Genomic DNA, 20,875 nt, shown 5'->3' with positions numbered 1-20,875 from the left:
TGCTATCTGCCTAATCTGGACAAATTGTTCAGAAACATTGTCTATAAAAGGGGATGATAATGGCATCCTTGTGAATAGGAAAGTGCAAGAATTAAATGAGATAAGGTATGTAATTTCACACAACGCCTGGCTGATAGTAATTACCCAGTTAATCTTACTTCTTCATATTGTTGACCTCATTATACCTCTTGGATATTTATGTTCCTCTTTTACCATATGTCGATGTGTTTCATTAATGCCTCCTTCACCATCAACCCTTCAGCCCAAACTTTGAGCTCTCTGCTGTAAGCACTGCTGTTAACCGACTGTAGTTGACTCCAGGTCTTTGGGCCTCAGTTTACCTATATGAAAGTGGAGGGAGAAGGAGAAAGGGCTTTGTTGGATTAGATGTTCACTGATGTTTTTACTACTACTATTTCTTCTGTGATTCTAAGAACTTTAAGCATTAGGAAACCAACTAATTAGAAGTTCCTAAGAAAACATCTCAATTTTGTATTGCTTAATCACTGATTTTATCAAAGTTCTTTAAAATATATTTTTCTTTTCTTTGCATGAGGAACTGTAGGTGTGACTCATGTGCAAGCATTTGGCCAAGAAACAGAATGACTTCTACTGTATACTTTATGGTTTTGATGTAAATGCTGTCAATTGGTAAGAATGTTCTTTTGAAGCTTCCAACCTAAAAGATGAATTGCATTTTAAAAATACCCAAAGATTCCATTTTTTTTCCATTTCTTTGATGCATGTAATTCTTTTGACTGCAGCCCAATTCTCATCTTTTGGCAAATGACCAATTCACAGATTTCAAGCAATATTCAGAATGTATTCAGCTAAAACAAATCAAGTCCGACAGTTGTCACAGAAGCATTTAACCAAAATTACTTCAACATTTTAACAATGCTTGACGTTTTCAGGGATGTCTTTGAAGTACGGAGCTCCCAAAATATTTAGTGTTAACAGTTTTAGACAGGTGTTTTGCCAAAGACATGTAAAGATGTGTCGAGTGAAGATTATTATTTTGCAGTGAGCTTAGCCTCTGGAAAAATATTTATGTCTTAATTGGATGGAATTCCACCTGTCATGTTATCAAACACTTTGCTTATGGTCCATTTTGCTTAAAGTTCAAGAAAAATGAAAGTATTTTAGTTGTGAGAATTAATGTGACACATGTTTGGGCTTTGTGGAATCACTGCATTTGTTTGGTGATAATTATAAGGGAGTGTTTTCGGAACTTGAACTAGAGTTTGCAATTAGAATACACAAAACTGGGCCTGAAAAGAAGGCTTAGGAAAGAAACATGGTGAAAAATGTTGCAAAAGCTCTTTCATAGCAAATCCAAAGTACAGAACTGAAAAAGCACTTAATTAAAACTCAAATCAATATATTTTCTTGGAGCTTTGATCCATTCTAGGGATTAGTTGTCTTAGGGTGTGGCACATAGTAGGTCCTCAAAAACAGGGAGTTTCCTGCCTTTCTCTCCCTTGCTCTTCCCTTCTTTCCCTGCATCAGATTTCCTTCTATAAGCTTTTTTGCTTAATTACAACATGATTTCAACAAGTAATACTGAAAATAGAAACCAGAACACAGTTGCTTTTGAATTAACCTTTAGATCAGAGCAAAGAAATCTCCCTCCTTTGCTCAGAGTTCTCCATGTGAATGTAACTGGTGAAGTGTTAGGGTGTTGACTCTATTATTGAGAAGGATGAACTCGGTTAACACCAACATACTTATATATTCTATTTTAACTGCAGCCATATTGAATGAGTGTCAGCTCTGGGCAAGTCTTGGTGAGCCCCCATTGTCACCTTAGAGTTGGAGCCTGAAGGGAGAAGTGGGTCATAGGTGAGGTGTTTGGTGGCGTGGCAGGACAAGACATTGTATGTTGGAGGCATTTGGGATGTTGGCATACAAACACCTAAGCAATAAAAGGTCCAACTCAAGTCAAAAAGCAAAATGTCACCTCTGTGAGGTTGGACCTAAGGAAGCAGAGGGAAGGACAAGTCCAAGTAGAGGAACTGATTCAGAGCTCCATGAGGCCTTCTAACGGCACACCCGCCTACCCCTGCTTTGTTCTCCCCAGCCCGGTCATTCTCAGGTAGGGCCCAGAGAGTGAACTGGAGAAATGGTCAGTCACCGGATCTCATCTCGGGGTGGGAAGGCTGTCCTTGTAATGAAAATACTTGAAGTGGTTGGGATAGAAATTGAGATTCCAGAGGGCCCGGGGAGGAGGTGGAGGAGCTCTGAGTAAGGCATCGGGGGATGTTTATCATGAGGAAGCGTTGGGGAAATAGAGCCGTGAAGACAGTGAGAGGCTGAGGGTGATAAGGTGACTGCCCGCATATCCCACCCCTGAACAGTGCCTGGTGAAGGCTCAGTTCACGCTGATGTGGGGAAACAGCACATGCGGCCACAGGAACATGGAGGTAGAGAAATGAAGTGAGCCGGGGAATGCACTGGCTTCATGGTGTATTTGCCACAGGACTAGAGCTTGAGGCCAGTTTGACGTGAAGGCCTGGACTCCCAACAGACCCTGGCAGACACACAGTTACCAAAACGATTGTGCCATTTTTTTTTTTTTATTAGGGAGCTTCTAGTTTCTTGACGTGGGTGGGTAACATCCATTTGATGCCTTTTCTTGTTCTCTGGCCTCTCATGCTGGAGGTTCCTTGGTGGTCCCATATTCTTGAATTTTTACATCATCCCTGGTGTTTGTTTTGTCTGATATCCAATCAGGCCTGGGTACCCACTGTTAGCTGGAATCATTCATAACTATCCGTGAGGATCAACTACGCTAGGTATGTAGTCAATGACCTCACATTACCACAAATTGAAAATATGCATTAGATAAGCCAAAGTTACAACCATTATGTTAGTTGAATTTGTCACATACATGCTACACATATATCCTGAAACAAAACATTTAGTCAACACCTGTAGTTTTAACTTAACAGTATCTCTTTAACTTTGATTTTATCATGGTGTGAGGGAGGAATTAAACATCATGGGGGTGGAAGAATAAAGGCAAGGCGGGAATACCACAGCTCACCCTGGTCTGCTTCTCGCTTCTGACCATGACAGCTGGAAACATATTTGAGTAGAAGCCTAGGGGCATTAAACATAGACCTAGGTTAGCCTCACTGCCCTTCACCTGCATCAGCAGTGCGGGAATGTGTCAGGTTTCAGTTAAAAGCATGGTCTATGGAGAAAAGCCCAAGCTCTGGTTCTGAATCCCATCTGTCTCTCTTCCTAGCTATGGGACCTGCACCTTGGGGAGATACTTAATCTCCAAGCTTCATTGGCTTCCCGTGTAAGACTTGGGAAATAACAGTGCACAGCACACAGGATCATTATGCATAAGACTTAAAAGACATAAAGCGTAATAAGTGCTTAGAAGTATGGTTAGGCACTTAATAAGGACTCAGAAATGGTAGTTAATATTATTCTCATTATTATTGTTAGTAAGGTGAGGCAAAAGGTAATAGAGCTCATTCTGTAGTCACATAAACAATAGATGCAGATACAGTAAGCAAATCCAGACAGTGACACTATAAACATTACTAAATGGTATGACATACTGAGCATCTTACAAATACTCCTTGGATCCCTGTTTAAAAGAAGGTGAACTTGAAGGAGTCTGAAGAACTCTGTTAGAGGAAATATTCACAGTGCAGCCTTGGTCTGCAGTCTTAGCCAGCAGTCGTTAAGATGGCACCACTGTAATTTGTTCTTGACAATGTTTAGTAACATTCTGAGGGTGTTGTAATTCTCCCCCTTGTCACTAGCTGTTGCAAGCAGCAGGCATGGTCGGGTTTTCTGGTAATTGGTAGAGTTTCCTCTTTGTTCTTGTAGGCAACCCAGCATCCAGCACTCTCAGAATGCAAATTAATACAGACATTGTAAAGTTAAGCCCAAGAATCATCTTGCTGATAGTAAGACTTTTAACTTCATTGAATAGACATACTGTTTGGCTGGACAAGTCATACTGTGCAGTACATTTGTCTAAACAGTGTTTAGGGTGGGGCAGGAGGAGGAAATGTGCCTAGAAGCTCAGTTTTCTTTAAATGATGGCCTCAAAACTGAACGTGTTAGCCAATTATTGTTTAGATGTTTGTGAAAAAGCTTGATTGGAAAGCTAACATTGAAGAAGGCCACAAAGATCGACTCTTCAACTGTGGACTTTTACCCTAACCCAGATCCTGGCTGAGTGTCCTGTCTCTTAAGAACCCAAAGAAATTGGCATGATCCCCTTTGAGGAAAGGGACAGCCCCGTGACCTTCCTGACCTTCCAGGGGATTCTGGAGAGAAGGGAGGGGCTGATGGCTTGTTTTGTTCTTTGGGTTTCTTCTCTATCCCATGTGATTCTGGTTTCTATTTAGTGAGTTTCATTCTGTGGATTCTTTCACTGCATTTCTACACTCCTCCTAACCCAAAATGCTTCAGCTCAGCTATGAAACTTAGATTTCTTCGTTTCTGCATTTAAAAAAAACCCATTTACATAAGCCCTTCCTGTGTGCAGGTGACATCAGGTTTGAGAAAAGAGATGGAGGGAGTTTATATCCCAGCAGGGAAGTCACCTTAAAATGGAATATCAGATATTCCTATACTCAAGAATATTTGCCACAGGACTTGATGATTCTCTCTGTCCTAGCTCAGGAGCCAATTCGCCTCCCAATTCCTTCATTATTTTTGTGTAGGAAACTGGGCTAGATCACTTCAAAATTACCACTAAAGCTCAGATGAGGCACCACTCCCATCCCAGTCTTTGGGATGGACTGGCGTATTGCATTCTTCCAGGTATATTTCAAATAGGTAAACAAGGCCTAGGGAAGTGAAATCATTTGTGCAGATAAAGGCCAGGCCAGATCTGTGATAGACGGCCTTATGTCTGAGGCCCAGTGTATACCCACAGATAAGTCCTTTTGCACATATTATCACCAGTTCTCAAACAATTCAACAACTCAGCACTAAAATTCAAGTCAACCAAGTCAAGTCATTCTTCACAAGTCAAAGGCACTTGAGAAACTTGCTCTGCTTTCAGGACATAACTGCAAAGTCCAAGGACACAAACCTTCTTGAGGGTCTACTGAAAATGAGAAGCCCCGCTGGGTTCGGTGGGGGGGACTGAAACAGAGGAAACACAGGTGCTTCTCTCTCCATTCACAGGGAACTTCAACTCCCGGCAGGTGATTCTGCTCCACAATATGCATTGAGTTCCTTCAGGCCCTAAAGAGATGATGGAGGCCAGGCATCAAGGGGCATCATGCCCTGCCTGCCCTCATGGGGCAACTGTAGTTTCATTAAAGGGGCCATAATATCAGAAACAAATATTGGCTTGGATTTTCTGACAAGTTCAAAGATATTTATGGTGGCAGGGAAACACAAGTGTAAGACAGGCACCAGCCCAGGGACTGAGGTAACCATTGCTCTCTGGGGGTGAGCAGTGATATCCTCAGGCCTAACATGACCTCTGCCTATGACCATCCCTCCCCAAACTCCCTGTAACTCTCCCTGATGTTTTCCTAAACCCAAACCCTTGTGTCCAGGCACTATGCTGCTGCTTCTGTCAACCCTGCACTCCACTCTCTTCCACTTCGCCTCACTGGTTCCACCTAGTGTTCACATGGGAACTTGAACGTCTCCTCCCCTCTTCCCTGTATATCCTCCCTGCCACCCCTACCCAACACCAGCTGCTCTATCCCCTTTGGTGCTGTCATTGCACTTAGCACTTGCCTTCAATTATTACTATGATTACTTAATAGTATAACTCTTAAAACTGTATGTGTCCTCGTGATATGAAAAATATCATGTGTGCTTTTGATCTTCTGATCCCTGGCACCAAATATAGGGCCTGGTATGTGGTAGATGCCCAGGAAATAGTTGTCCCAATGAAAGGACAAATGTTAGGTAAGCTGAGGGAAGAGAGAGATGCTTTCTCAATAGATACTCCTAAGAAATCTTATGGAAATGGCAATAGCACAGCTGTGCCTTGAAAAAGGGTGTATCAGCTGGTGTTCTTGGTTGCAAGCAACAGAAATGAGGAGAGGCTGGCTTTAGAGGAAAAGGCATTTATTGGAAACAATGTATTGGCCCAAGAATCCAGGGAGAGCTTGAGAACCAGGATGGGAGATGGGGACTGGACCCAGGGAGGTGCAGCCGTAATGGGCATGGCCAAGTTCGCCCCAGCGAACAGCCCAGATAGGCCAAGGCCCGTGGCTCTTCTGGATCTCCCAGGTGGGGCCACTGGAGCTCTCACACCTGCTGCCCAGCTCGGGGTGGTTCCTGTGATGATGTTCTCCACCATCACACATCTTTGATTCCCTCCAGCAAGAATCCAAGCCTAGATGAGGGCATTTGATTGGGCAACGTGGGTTGCTTGCCTGCATGTCTACTGCTAGGAACTGGGAAAAAGATGATGTTGCCCTTGGGCTTCCATAGTAGGTTGAGCACCTTCCTCCCACCAACACTCACAGGGGGAGGGATTTCTCCCTGTTATGGATGGAGTTGTGTCCCCAAAATTCATATATTGAAGTCCTAACCCCCAGTACCTCAGAATGTCACTCTGGAGATAGGGTCTCTAAGAGGTAACTAAGGTAAAATGAAGTCATTAAGGTAGACCCTAATCCTATATGATTAGTGTCATAAGAATAGGTGATTAGGACCCAGACCACACCGAGGAAAGATGATGTGAACATATAGGGCCATCTACAAGCTAAGGAGAGATGCCTCAGAAAAGAACCTCACCCTCCCGGCACCTTGAGTTCAGACTTCCAGACTCCAGAACAGTAAGAACGGTAATTTCTATTGTTTAAGCCACCCCATTTGTGGCACTTTGTCCTGGCAGCCCTAGCTGACCAACATGCTCCCAAACATGCAGACTCTGCCCATAATGACATATGGCAGTGTAGAAAGCTGGGGCTGCAAGAAAGACACAGTGAGGAAAGGAAGTCCAAGTGCATTAACAGCTCAAGCAAGGATGTAGAGATAGAAAAGTGGAAAATATGTTCAAGACTGGAATGTAGGAGGGAATAAAAATCAATAAAACTGGAAAGGTGAGGTGGTCTCATACGATCGAGGACGTTGAATTCTAGGTTGAGAAGTCTGGCCCATCCAGCTATTCCTCAGAAATTCAGTGGGCAAACAGAACCAGAGAACAGAATGCTGGCTATAAACATAGAGCATGTGGAAAAGCCCAGCATTTTTTTCTGGCTCCTATTTTCCTGTATGAGCTATTGCTTTGAAAGGTGAAGGACGTTCTGGAACATAAAAGATGTCTATAAAGTGCTGAGGGAAGTTGAAAGAAGGTTTCTTTGCTTCAGGGTCTTTGGGTGGAAATTTCAGTTGGCTTGAGACTTTGATGGACTCAAAGGCATTTCAGTGCCCCTTTATTTGAGCAAATTTGGGAGAAATTCTCCAAGATGTGATACATTTATTGGCCGGGAAGGTATGAAGCCTCTTGACTGAGTCCCTGTAGTACAACCAATGAAATGACTTTGAATCTTTCTACCCGGTGAATAAAATTTGGGCGGGTCACTTTCCGCTGCTGTGACCTGCAGGGGAGGGGTGGGGGCAGCTGATGGCTATCAGTGAGGGGGCTTCTCATCTGCTCCCTACATGGCAGGCTTTTGTGTGCTCAGAGGAGAGGGAGCTTGGAGCACAGGAACAAGGTGTGGCTGATGGGGCCAGATAAACCCCACACAAAAAACCCACTGTAGGGCTGAAAGGGTCTCCAATGTAGCTCTTTAATTTCCTTGCTTAGAAATGTTTCTCCTCTTTTCATCCCCAGCCTTTATCTTAACTTCTGATCGGAGCAAAGCGGCAGCCTTTCAAATTGAACAAATAGGCTCCTCTGCCTGTGACAAGATGTACCTCATTTTCTCGGCAAGCCTTCAGCAAGGTCACACCTTTTTAATTTATTTTCTGTAAGAAAAGTCTAGTTGCTAGATAGAACAAGGGCCAGATCTCGCTAGAGGTCATTTCTCGAGCTAGTCATAAAGTAGAATGGGATGAGAGCCGTTTCATACCCTCGCCCTGGCCGTGCTGCCCGCCCCAGCTCGGAGGGAGCCCACGGGAGCCGTCTGTGCCGCAGGGGCAGGCCACGTGGACTGTCCTGCGCTCTCACTGTACTGGGCACCAGTTTCCTTCCCCTGATTTGCATCTCGAGTATTCCCTTAAGTCTCCAAAACATGTTTATTTAAAAATGTTGATGTAAGAGCGCCGGTTGGCCTCTGTTTGCCATTTTCTCATACAAAGAAAGGACAGCAGAGTGTTTGCTTATAATTTATTTGAGCTATGTACCCTGCCCACTACCCCAACTTTAATTTTTCCCATACATTTTTTTCCTGGTCATTAAAAAATTGAGGTGAATGAATTTACTCTGAAATAATGGCCACTTACCCATTTCCCTTAAATTTTAGTTTTTTGGATACTTTACTAAAATATCTAGCAACTTTCTTTTTGTTCTCCTGATTCTTTTTGGCTCATTCTGTATTAAAGAACTTGTATTTTTTTGATTGTGAAAATAGTTGCCATGTTCATTCATATGTGTAAATACATAGAAAAATGTCTGCAAGTCCATATACTAACCTTTAATGGAAATTACTCCTGGGGAGGCAGATAAGTCAATAGGGAAGAGGACTCCATATATTAACCCATTACTTGAATATTTTATGATGATAAAACATTGCTGTTAAAATTTTTAAAGAAAAAGTGAACAAAAATACTTTCCTTTTGGTAGAAAATTAAGAACATGATAGAAAGGCTAGCAAATAAATAAAAGTCACCTATAAGCCTACCTTCCAGGAAAAAATATTGATGACATTTTGTTGTAATTCTTTCCACACTTTAACCCTATATATTTCCCTAGTCTTTTCTTGTTTCCACTGCATTATAGTGAGCATGTCTCCATTGTTATGAAACACTCTTCTTTTAAAGTAGTGTACTCTAATGCCTGTGAAGTATTCCGTCATACATGTATACATAGTTCATTTAAATATTTTAAAACCTGCTTTGTCTTTGATTTGTAGCTGTATTAAAGGAAACACTGTAAGAAACATCCTTATTATTTACATATATGTGGACATCTCTGATCATTTTCTTAGGCTGGAGAAAATTCCTACAAGTGGAGTTATTAGTTCAAAGCAGAGAACATTCTCAAGCCTATGGACAGATTTTTGTCAAATTAAATTCCAGGAACAGTACATCCATTAGATTTACTGCCAGCAGTATTTCAAAGTGTCTATTATACTTTTTGTTTTTCTGATTCTTTGAGTTTGATGAGGGAAATACTAATTGTTTTAATTTGTATTTTTCAATTACTGCATTTAATGTAATTATTTAATAAACATTTGTTTATTGGTTGGCGTTCTCTTGTGAACCAGCTGTTTGGATGCTTTAACCATTTGCTTACCAGGGTTTTTATTTCTCCTTTACTGATTTGTAAACACTGTTTAGACTTTAATGATATTAACCCTTTGTATATAAGATACTTTGCATTTACCTAACTTGGCATCTATCTTTTGATTTTAATTATGTTTAAAAATATTGTGTCTTCCATTTTTATGCATTCAAGCTTACCACTCCTGCCCTTCATAGTATTTTCACTTGCTTTTTTAGTAATGTCTTTCCACCCAAAAAACACAGAACTATTCCATGTTCCAGTCAGGTACTTATCCTTTCACTTTTTTACATAACTGTATTGATTTAAAACTTATTTTATATAGCATTAGATGTGAATCAAACCTTATTTTTCTAAATAGCTGATGATTTTTCTTGAATGGCTGATTGCATTCATTTTCTCAAGAACTTGTAATTCTAAAAATCTCCATCCTGTTCCATTGATTTCTTCATCTGTTCTTGTGTCAGTAGCACATTGGTTTAATAATTGTAGTTTTGTACTACTTTTTCATATTTGCCAGCTTATTATTCTTATTATTCTTTTCACAACATCATTAGTAATCTTGGCCATTTAATTTGCAAGTGAATTTTGTAATTAAAAATTATCTGTCCTTCAGTACTTAACAATAAACATTTAGCACTTAGTTGATAAACATTTTTGGTTGTGCAAATGAATAATTAATTTGATCAGAACAGAATTAATCCATAATTGGGAAGTATTGATATCTGTGCAATATTAACTTTCCCATTCATAGATGGTACATCACTTCATTTGTTTAAAAAATGTTGTGCTCTTCAATAATGCTTATGGATTTTTTTCCCACATATGCTTCAACTATTGTGTGGAAGAAAAATGGATGGATTTGAGACATAAATAAGACACACAGTTCAGAGGCTTTTTTGGGGGATCAAATCACAGGAGTTGGGGAGAAGGATTGACTTTCAGATTTTGGCTTGGCTAACAGGAGAAGTAATGGTGCTATTCACTAAATATAACAGTTTTTGGAGGAAAGATCCATAGTCTGATTTTGGACATGTACATTTTGAGATGACTTTGTGACATCCAAACAGACACATTCAAGATGGCAATTGGATGTGCAGGTTTGAAGCTCTGAGGAAAGGGCTTAGCAAGAAATCCACACATACAAGTTACCCAAAAATAGGTGCTGATTAAAGCTAGACATTGTCTAAACAGAAAGCATAGAGTGGTAAGGGAAATATGCACTGAGCCAAGCTTTTATGGCTGGAAGAAGATGTTGGGCCTGCAAAAGAGATAGAGAGAGGCCAGAGTGAGCGTTTAATCACCAAAACCATTGCAAGGAAGTTTGCAGTTACATCTCTGGCCAATTGATTTTTGACAAGACCATTACTGGGGGAAAGAATAGTCTCTTCAACAAATGATGCTGGGACAATTTGGAATTTACCTACAAAAGAATAAAGTTGAGCCCTTACTTCATACCATATAGGAAAATTAACTCAAAGTGGATTGACAACCTAAACAGAAGTGCTAAAACCATAGAAATCTCAGAAGAAAGCAGAGGGGTAAATCTTTGTGGGTGTGGCTTGACAACAAGTTCTTAGCTATGTCACTGAAACCACAGACAAAAAAGAAAAAAAAAGATAAGTTAGATTTTTATCAAAATTACAAACTTTTATACATTAAAAGACATTATCAAGAAAATAAAAAGACAACCTACAGAATAGGAAGAACTATTTATAGATCATAGATCTGATAAGGTCTAATATCTAGAATATGAAGAACTCTTAGAGCAACAAAAAATGCTTACAACAACGAAAGACAAGTGATTCAATAAGAAATGGGCAAAAGACTTGAAAACATACAAATGGCCAAGAAGCACATGGAAAGATGTTCAATATCATTAGTCATTAGGGAAATCAGGGAAATGACTAATTAGTCATTAGGGAAATGCAAATCAGAACCACAATGAAGTTAACTTCACATCCACGGGGATGGCTATAGTGAAAGGAAAGAAAAAAAACCCCAGAAAATAACAAATATTGGTGAGAATGTGGAGAAACTGGAGCTCTTGCATGTTGCTAGTGAGAATGTAAACCAGTTTAGTCCTTATGGAAAACAGCTTGTCCATCCCCCAAAAAGCTAAACATAGAATTGTCGTATGAACCCACAATTCCACTCTCAGGTGTATACACAAAACAGTTGAAAATAGATATTTAAGCAAGTAAGTGTACACACACATTCATAGCAGGACTGTTCACAAAAGCTGTTGGGATGGGAACAGCCCAAACATCCACCAAGGGATGAGTGGATAAACAAAATGTGGTATATCCTTACAACAGAATATCGTTCAGCCCTAGCAAGGAATGAAGGAATTGCTATGGACTACAATATGGATGAACCTCCAAAACATGATGCTAGGTAAAAAAAGCAGACACAAAAGGTTACATATCATACAACTCCATTAAAATGAAATATCCAGAGTAAATAAATCCACAGATACAGAACACAGATTGGTGGTTGCCAGGGGAAATGGAGAGAAGCTGCTTAATGGGTTCAGGGGTTTTACTTTAGAGTGCTGGAAATGTTTGGGAAAAAAACAGAACTAATAGTTATAAAACATTTGGATATGCTAAATGCCACTGAATCACTTTAAAAGGTTTCTTTTATGTTATGTGAATTTTACCTCAATAAATTATTGTTTTTTTAAATAAAAGAAGGAAGAAAGAAAATGCTTCAAGAGGGAGGGGGTGGCCCTCAGCATCAAACATTGCCAAGAGGTCAAGAGAGATGAGTATCGGAAAAAGTGCACAACGTGTAATAACACAGCTCATTGGTGACACAGACCAGTTACTTTGGTGGCATGGGAATGCAGAAGCCAGTTTGGAGTGTGTTAATGAGGTCCTTGCAGGTGAAAAGATGAAGATATTAAGTCCAGCCAACACTTTTGATAAGTTTGACCATCAAAGGGAGGCAAGAGACGGAGATGGAAAGGAATACAACATGCAAGGAGGGTTGTAGAATGGATGGGTCCTGAGTATGTTTATAGCTATCAGGAAGGAAACATATGTCTCTCTGGCATGTAGAAGAAAGGATGTATACTTGAGAGTGGGAAGACATGGGTGCAGGACTGGGATCCATTTAGCCCTAGTGAAGCAGAGAAAGCTCTCCTCCTGGAGAGGGTGAACCACTTACCCATGAATTCTGCAGTGATTTTCCAAAATGACATTCTTTCATTAGAGTCATGTTTTGGGGTATTTACAGTGTTCTATGATAATTAGGATAATGCTTTGGAATAAGGTCAATCAGAGTAGGGGGTCTCATCAGGGTCCTCTGATTAATCGCTACATGTGTTTCCTAAATCACAGCCCACATGGAGCGTTTCCCAGGATGACCACTGAGTGTTCAGTGAAAGCAAAGTAGGTGCCCTCATGTTGGCCAACAGTAATTACATTCAACTACCAGTAGTCAAGACCCTTCCAAATAACAATAACTTGAACCAGACAGGGGTTCACTTTTCTCTTATAGAAAGAAGTCCTGAGGAAGGTAGCTCAGTGCTGATGAAGCACTGATGCTCGATGCCCAGGTTCCTCCACCACCTCTTTTGCCACCTCTAGCATGCTGGACCCCTCCTCAAGGTTGCCTCAGCATCACAGAAGGGCCTGGCCCTTGCCGCACCAACTATCACATCAATGTTTTAGGAAAGAAGGAGTAGTACGGAGGGAAGGCAAATGGGCCCCCGCAAGTGGAGTCAGCAAATTTTTAAGATGTTATTCAGAAACCCCACCCAGCAATGTCCATTTACTTCCTGTATCTAGAAATCAGTCATGAGACCACTCTTATCTGGAAGGGAAGCTGAGAATACATTTTTTAATTGGCTGCCATCCTGGCTTTACCCTCAAATTTTCTATGGGAAAGAAGAGATGTGATAGTGAGTTGGTAAACAGCAGTTTGTCTCACTTGCTTTCTTTGAATCTCCTCAGCTTCCACTAATTTTTTTCCCACAACTACATGCTGTTCTGGTGTCCATGTATTGAGAAGTATCTATTTTTGTGATTTCATTTGTTTATTCTTCTGCTTACTGAATACTAACTCCATGCCAACACTTGGAGATTTGGCAGTGAACAAAGCGAAAATCCCTGCTGTCGTGGAGCTTCATTTTAGTGGAGGAAAAGATGATTAAAAAGTAAGTTAAATAGTGCTCAACAGTCACAAGTTCTAAGGCAAAAAGCAGGGAAGCAGAATGTGAATGAAATGTGGGAGTGGTGGTTGAAATTTTAGATTAGTGGGCCAAAGAAGACCTCATTGAGAAGGTGATTTTGGAATACAGGCATACAGAAGTGAGGGAGAATAGTCCAGGGAGAGGGAACTGCATGTGCAAAGGTCCTGCGATGGGAGTGTCTGTGGTGTGTTGGAAGAACAGAAAGGAGGCCAGTGTACTTGCAGCAGAGTAGAATAGTGGGTGATGAATCAGAGGGAGGGCTGGGTGCCCCCTAGGCAGGCCTTGGAGACCACTGGAGAGGCATCAGCTTTAATTATTTCTCCTGATATCCCTAGTTGGAGTTTCTTTAAATCTACACAGATTTAGGATTATTTTATTTCATTATTTGCTTGATGAAATATCAGGTTTGTGAGGTGATTGCCAGCATTGGGTGACTATTCCTGTGTCTATTTCATCAGCATTAATAGCATCAGACACATGCCATCAACTATTTCCCCTGATTTCACCCACATACACATGCACACGCATTTACAAATACTTTCCCTTTTTGCTGTTTCCAAAAGTAGCATTGTTACCCACCAGCTGGCTGTGCTGGTGCACATTTTTAAGTTCTCAATTCTTTATAGAAATTGAGTGATATGGTCTGATGTGGTTGACATGAGGGGGTGAGATGAGGATGATATGTTAGAATTATATTAAATATGAAGGCAACCCTTGTACAAAGGGATTTCTACCAATGGGTTTAAAGATGGGAACCAACCCAGACGCAGATGGAGTTACTTAGAAGCAGTTAGAGAAAGAATTCAAAGTGCAAGCTGAAACACAAACCTGCATTAAACCTCGTAAGTATGAAGGAACTTTCATTATGAAGTTTGTTTTCATTTTTTTCTCTCTCCAAATCCCAGCCCCAAACTGTATGTCTCAGATGAATAGGGAGCAAGTGTAATTAACTGAATAGAGCAGTAAAAGGAGAATTATGGGATGTGGAAAGCATTTAAATATGATTCATGGGTTTGGAGAGATTGCAAACATGTGATAGATGCTCGGAAGAGGCCATCAGAGAGATTGTGCTGAGAGCTCAGTTGGGAAATGACTAAAGCATGCACCTGAATCTCGGCAGTTCATATAATTAAAAGACTAAATATTTTATAAAGATGAAGCAAGTAAGATCTCACCAGTACCACATTGTGTGCCAGAAAAGATTAAACACACACCAAAAATGCATACACATTTTCTGCCTGGGAAGCAGGATGTCTGCTGCTTCCTTCTGGAAGGGTGAACTCAAGGGGCAGTGCGCTTACCTGATTGTCAAGTGGATTCCTGTGGCAGAAATTAGAAAGCAAGTGGTAACCTGGTCCTTTGCTTCACCGTGGATGGAACCCAGGACATGAGCTGGCATTCTAAAAGAAGTAAACTTCCCAAACCTTTAAAATCACTTATCCTTCCAGCACCTATAGGATATAGGGTGGGGAGGGGGGTGGACATACCAACATTGTAAGAGTTGAAACCATAAACTTTCTTGAAGAAACATAGAGAATATTTTTAAATCTTGGGGGTAGGCCAGATTTGGTAGGACACAAAAAGAACTAATCACAAAAGAGAAGCTATTGATGAATCAAACTTGAATCTAAATTGAAATCTCTTTGAAAGAAACTGTTGTGAAAATTAAAAAACTAACAGACTTGGAAAAAATATTCACAAAGTATATATTCATATCCACAATATATAAAGAGCTCCTATGAATCAATAACAAAAATACAAACAGTCCAATTTTTAAGTGGGCCAAGCAAAACAAAAAAATTGCCAGAAGACTTGAGCTAGAACTTCATAAGAGAAGATATTTAAATCACAAGTAAGAATATGAAAAGGTGCTCAGTGTTATTCATCAAGGAAATACAAATTAAAACCACAATGGGGTACCACAACCCTCAGCACAGTGGTCCAGCTTAAGAAGTATTGAAGAGCTATACCACAGGTCATCCTCATCTTCCAACTCCAGTTGGTGGCCTTGTCTTGGCTCTTGTTCCCCTTAATGTCTCCTGTAACTCTTCCTTTTGCTCCATGTTCTTAGCTTCTACCTTAAAACAATCTCTTCCAAACTCTTCCTTCCATTCTTTCAACAGCTTCCTTACCCATTTCCTGACTCCAGTCCCTCTTCCTCCATTCTTCTTCACTCTGTTGCAAAGCTGACCAAATCCCTCCCTGTTTCTCTGCTCATGGTGAGATTCCCAAGCCTACAGGTAGAGTCCATCCTCCCTTAGCATCCTTGTACCTCCAGAAACCTGCTGCATTTCAGCCATGACAAACTACCTCTGCAGATTCCCAAATACACTGGCTCTGCATTCATTCATTCATTTTGTTTGTTTTTCCTGGAGCTTCTCAGCCCATCCCCATCACTCTCAGGATAAACAGTGAACTCCTTACAGAGTCTCCAAAGCCCTGCCCAGCCCACCTCTCCAGGGAGGTACACACATAGTCACTCCCTTCATTCCAGCCTGAGTCTATGCTCCTTCCTGTCACAGGGACTTTGCATGTGCAATTCCCTTTGTCTGCAACACTCTGCTCTTTTCTTCATCCAATGGACTCCTACTCAGGCTTGTGATCTCAGCTTAGTTTTCAATCAGGGGAGTTTTCCCTGCTCCCCCCATTTTGGCCTTCACCTGTACTGATCCAGACTGCCCTGTTATTATCCACATAGCACCTTTGCAGTGTTCATCACAGCTCTCATTTTACTTTTGCTTATGTATGACCACCCATCCTGGCCCCAAGACTGTAGGCAGATAACATCCCACTATGACACCTAGTGTTTATAGCAGTGCTGGCTCCGAGTAGGTGCCCAATAGTAGTTTGTCATGGCTGAAATGCAGCAGAGGTAGTTTGTCATGGCTGAAATGCAGCAGGTTTCTGGAGGTACATTTGTGGAGGGGCAGGAAGGCTTGGTTATATGGTCAGACAGTAGAGATAGACCACCTTGCTTCAAATCTGGCTCTGCCACTTACTAGCCATGCGACCTTCAGGAAGTCACTTGACCTTGTAGTACAGAGCTGGAACTAGAGTTGGGGAGGTGCCAACCTACCTTCCTTCTTCCTTCCTTCCTTCCTCCCTTCCTCCCTTCCTTCTGTGGCTTAAACTAACTAGGGAACCCTGCACATCATTGTCCTCTTGTGTCTAAGTACTAAACAAGCCTCTTTGCTTTTTTACTTTCCTGCTTGTCACTCCGGGCCTCTGTCTCCCATTCCCCGCCATGCACATCAGGAACACTGGAGGATCCCAGATACACATGCCCTCTGATAGTCCTGGCTCTCCATATGCCAGGGCCCAGCCCTGGCCAGATTTCTCACAGACCTGTGAGCTTGGTCACAAGGAACTGCTGTCATGGGGAGTGGACTTTCCAAGCCTGGGGGTGCATGCCCGGACTCATGCCCGAGAATGGCCCATCATCTTTAGAGCTGTGGAACAGTGCGAATCTTTGTTTTGTGGAGGACGAATCCATCAGAAGACCCACTTCTGTGGCTGATGGTGCGGTGACTCATGCCCGAGTGGTGTTTATTTCAAGCCTTGTAGAAAACTGTGAAACTCAGTTTAACACAGTTATACTCCAGTTTTTCTCCTGCATCTGCTTCTCTACCCCTTTTCCATCCAATAAGAGAAACTGAGGATAAGAACCAAGCCAAAGTAGTTCTCACTGGATATGCGAAAGGAGCTGTTTGGAAGGGTTTACAATTCCAGGAGCGAACCTGGGCCCAGGTAACATCACAGTCTCTCAGCTGCAGACACTGATTATTCTTCGCTTCTTAATCTTGGCATCACTCCATCAGGGATCTTCAAGGGGAGAAAGTTAAGCAATCCAGAATATTAGGAGTCATTTGGAGATGGGTTAAGAACAGTCCAGAATGATATAAAATGGTGCACCGTACACCGTAGAGTGGATCACTTCCAGTTAAGTTACAAAGGCTTCTATTGCAGTTATGATTTTATTCAAATCAATACTTACAAAGCCTGGAAATAGAGATGGAGAGGCCATAAGCCAACACACAGCATGCCCTGCAGAGTACCATTCCAATAAATATGCAGGAATGTCTCTGCCACGGAATCTATTGCTCCCGTGAAGTCAGCATAAATATGTGAGGTACTTAGCAATGCCCGGTGCATGTGTATTAGCAATTTGTCAGCGTGCTGGCAACTGGAATTGAATGCAAAAGTGCCTGGTGTTTGAATGGTGTTGTTTTTCAGAATACCAATACAGGAAATTGCTAAATCTGGTTGTTTCTTTGGAATTAAAATTACTCACAGGTTTTCCTGAATGAACCACAAGGATTTCAGGGAAATCTCCTCCCCACCTTACCCAAGCTCCCCTACCAACTCCAGGAGTCCTCTTGTCTTAGCCTTCTCTCCAAAGACTAGTCCACTCTGATGGGTATCTTTTGTTTTTTTTCCTCTGACCACCCTCTGACAACCATCTCAGTTTTCATCTCACCCAGTTAACTGTCCCTCACACACACTCAGCCAGTGTGTCTAGAGGGTGTTGACTCCACTTTCACCCTGTGTTTTGATCTGACCAATGAGGTAATGACAGTTCTCTGTTCATAACAGTTGGCTCAGAGATAGACATGGTATGCAGTATGGGCCAATGAGAGTGAGGACTGAGCATTTTGTTTAAACTGGTTGGGGTAAAGAAGCTCTCTTTTCTGCCAGACTTACAGCTATGAAGAGTAAGCCTGGAGCTTCCAAGGAACCACTACATGGAGCAAACCTGTCTTTTGGCTTCACAGGGAAACAGAATCAAGAGGTGGTGAGAAAATGAGGTCCTGATGACATAGTTTGAACAGCTGGATCAAGCCATGCCTGAAGGAGCAATCTTAATTTTTTAACTATAAGAAAACATTTAAAAATTGTTATTTTTCATTAAACTGTTTCTATTGTTTTCTGTCACTCATAACTGAAAATGCCTAACTGATATGTCCTAAATCAGGGAACATACATGCTATGCTTTCAAGTGCTTCATTTAGATAGATTAGTGAATCTAAATGGCTCTCTAAGTCAAAGTAAGTAATTATTTTAAGAGGAGAATGGGATTTTGGTGCAGACAGGGGGGCCTGGATCTGTCATCAGCAGCCCTGAACCTTGTCTCATTCACCTGTGGCTTCCTTCCCCTTGCTCAGTACTCTATGTGGTAGTGATGCTTCATGCCTCCTTAGCAGACCCAGGTCTTAGTCCTCTCTGCCTCTGGCACTTAAGACACTGTGAAGCACAGAAGAGGTGTTTGACATGCGGCTTTGGGGAAAGCATTTAGCTTCCTTGGGCCCCTGCATCCATGTCTATAAACGGACCTCCAGGGGAGGCACTGGCTCAGGCTCTGTACCCCACGGTGGAAATGACACATGGGCAGCCCCACGGCAGCTGGAGAAGAAACCCACACCACAAAACAAGGAAGACTCTTCTATTTATGCAGCTGGAGCTAAAACTTGAACTTTGATCTCCTGCTTACACCAGTACTATGTCCATATTGAATATTTTCCATGACAAAGGAAGACTTGATTTTCTAACACTTCATCTAATTCCTTTTAGCAAGAACACTACTTTTCAGTTGTCTATTCTATTACACATGTCTGTGAGTTTGTGTTATTTCTGCAAGGATGGTAATGAGAGTGGGCAAGAGACTTACTTTGTTTGATTTGCTATGTGTTACGGACATGTCTTAGGTTTCTCAGACACAAAGCACCTTAAAAACTCCTGTGCTGTTGGTGCACATCTCTGGAGCAAAATGACTGTCTAGAGTCTCGTGTTAGGGTTATGATAATAATCACAACAAATAATTGCTTTGCTGTTTTGCTGTTTGTACATCCTTGTGTTTCTGCTCTGAGCTATTAGGTTTCCTATTACCCCCTAATGCCATCTCGCCAGCACATTGGGTTCAAAATGGCACCATGTGATGAACTTTGAGGTTGTGTTTTTGCTGTTGTAGCAGAGGTAACACTTGTCAAATAACACACGTGCCCCTTTTGCATCTCCCATTGACTTCACCCTGAAAGGGCAGGTTAAGGAACCATCACACTTTGCAGGGAGATATTTTGCCTGCTAAGTGGTTTTCAGTGAAACAATCAAAGCTGCCATGTGCGGCTCCCAAGCACAGGCAGGGATGCAGCAAGGAAAGTGCTGTGGTTTATATTCAATATGGCTTGGGTTACGGATACATGTAGGCAAAAATGTGACTCCAGAAATGACTACGAGTTTCCCAATTTTAATGTGCAAATGGATAGAGGGCTGGGAAACTGGCAAAACCAGGCCATATTGAGCTCAGCACCAAGGGACACCAGTCCTTTCAATGTGTGTACCTATATCCAACACCTGTCCCTGACTTATTTTCCCAGGTGTGATAAACTTCATCTTCCCAATTAAGAGGTAAGTTCCATGATCCATGACAGCAGAAAATTTTGTTTTTCTTGTTAACTGTTACTTCCTGGGTGTCTAGAGCAGTGTCCCGCATGTAGTGAGCACCCATAAATTTTTGTTGAATAAAAAAATCAATTGACAGGCACAAATTTCCTTTGAGTGCTTATAGTATTGGGAGGGAAAAATGTAATGCATAAGAATTGATTCTTAAACACTTTGAGAGAGAGTAGAATCCCTTTGCAATAAGAGCTTTGGTTTCATGACTTTAAATTCTGCCATCTCTGATATGTGACAAGTTCACATACTTAAACAACATGACAGTGATTGCCTGCTGACCACCGTGGGCTGGTCCCTGCAGCTTACACACATGTATGAATTTGTTCTGCATTGCATTTAAAATATCATTTAAAAAGCTGGCAATATTTAAAATCTGGGAGATTTTATACTACAATATGAATTTCTGGGTTTCCTTGGTGACAGGAAGGCACCCACATTCCTGCAAGACAAAGTTGGCTGGAATAGAGAAGTGGGTGGCCCCACGACATCAACATCCAGAGACCTCCAGTATGACCTAGCCTTTACCTGAGTCTCCTCACTTGCTCTCACAGCCTATCTACCCCTAAAGACTTAGTTTGCTGCAGGGAGACCTAGGGTGTCATGTGGAGAGAATTCTGCCCATGTGAATTTGAGTGTAAGACAGTCCAGAAAAATGTATCCCTTATGAAACTTAACTGTTTGTGAAAAGGCAAACACTTTGTTGAGGATTAGGAAAACAACGCAGCATGATTGCAGGCACAGATGACATTACAATTTTGAATCAATAAGAGCACATCTGAAAACTTCAATAGAGATCTATGGCATAAAAACTGAGGGCAAATCTTTGTCAGGGC

This window comes from Manis javanica, chromosome 17, assembly GCF_040802235.1.
Source record: "Manis javanica isolate MJ-LG chromosome 17, MJ_LKY, whole genome shotgun sequence".
NCBI classification, from domain to species: Eukaryota; Metazoa; Chordata; class Mammalia; order Pholidota; family Manidae; genus Manis; species Manis javanica.
The sequence above is the reverse complement of the archived record's forward strand: the minus strand, read 5'-3'. Positions refer to the sequence as shown.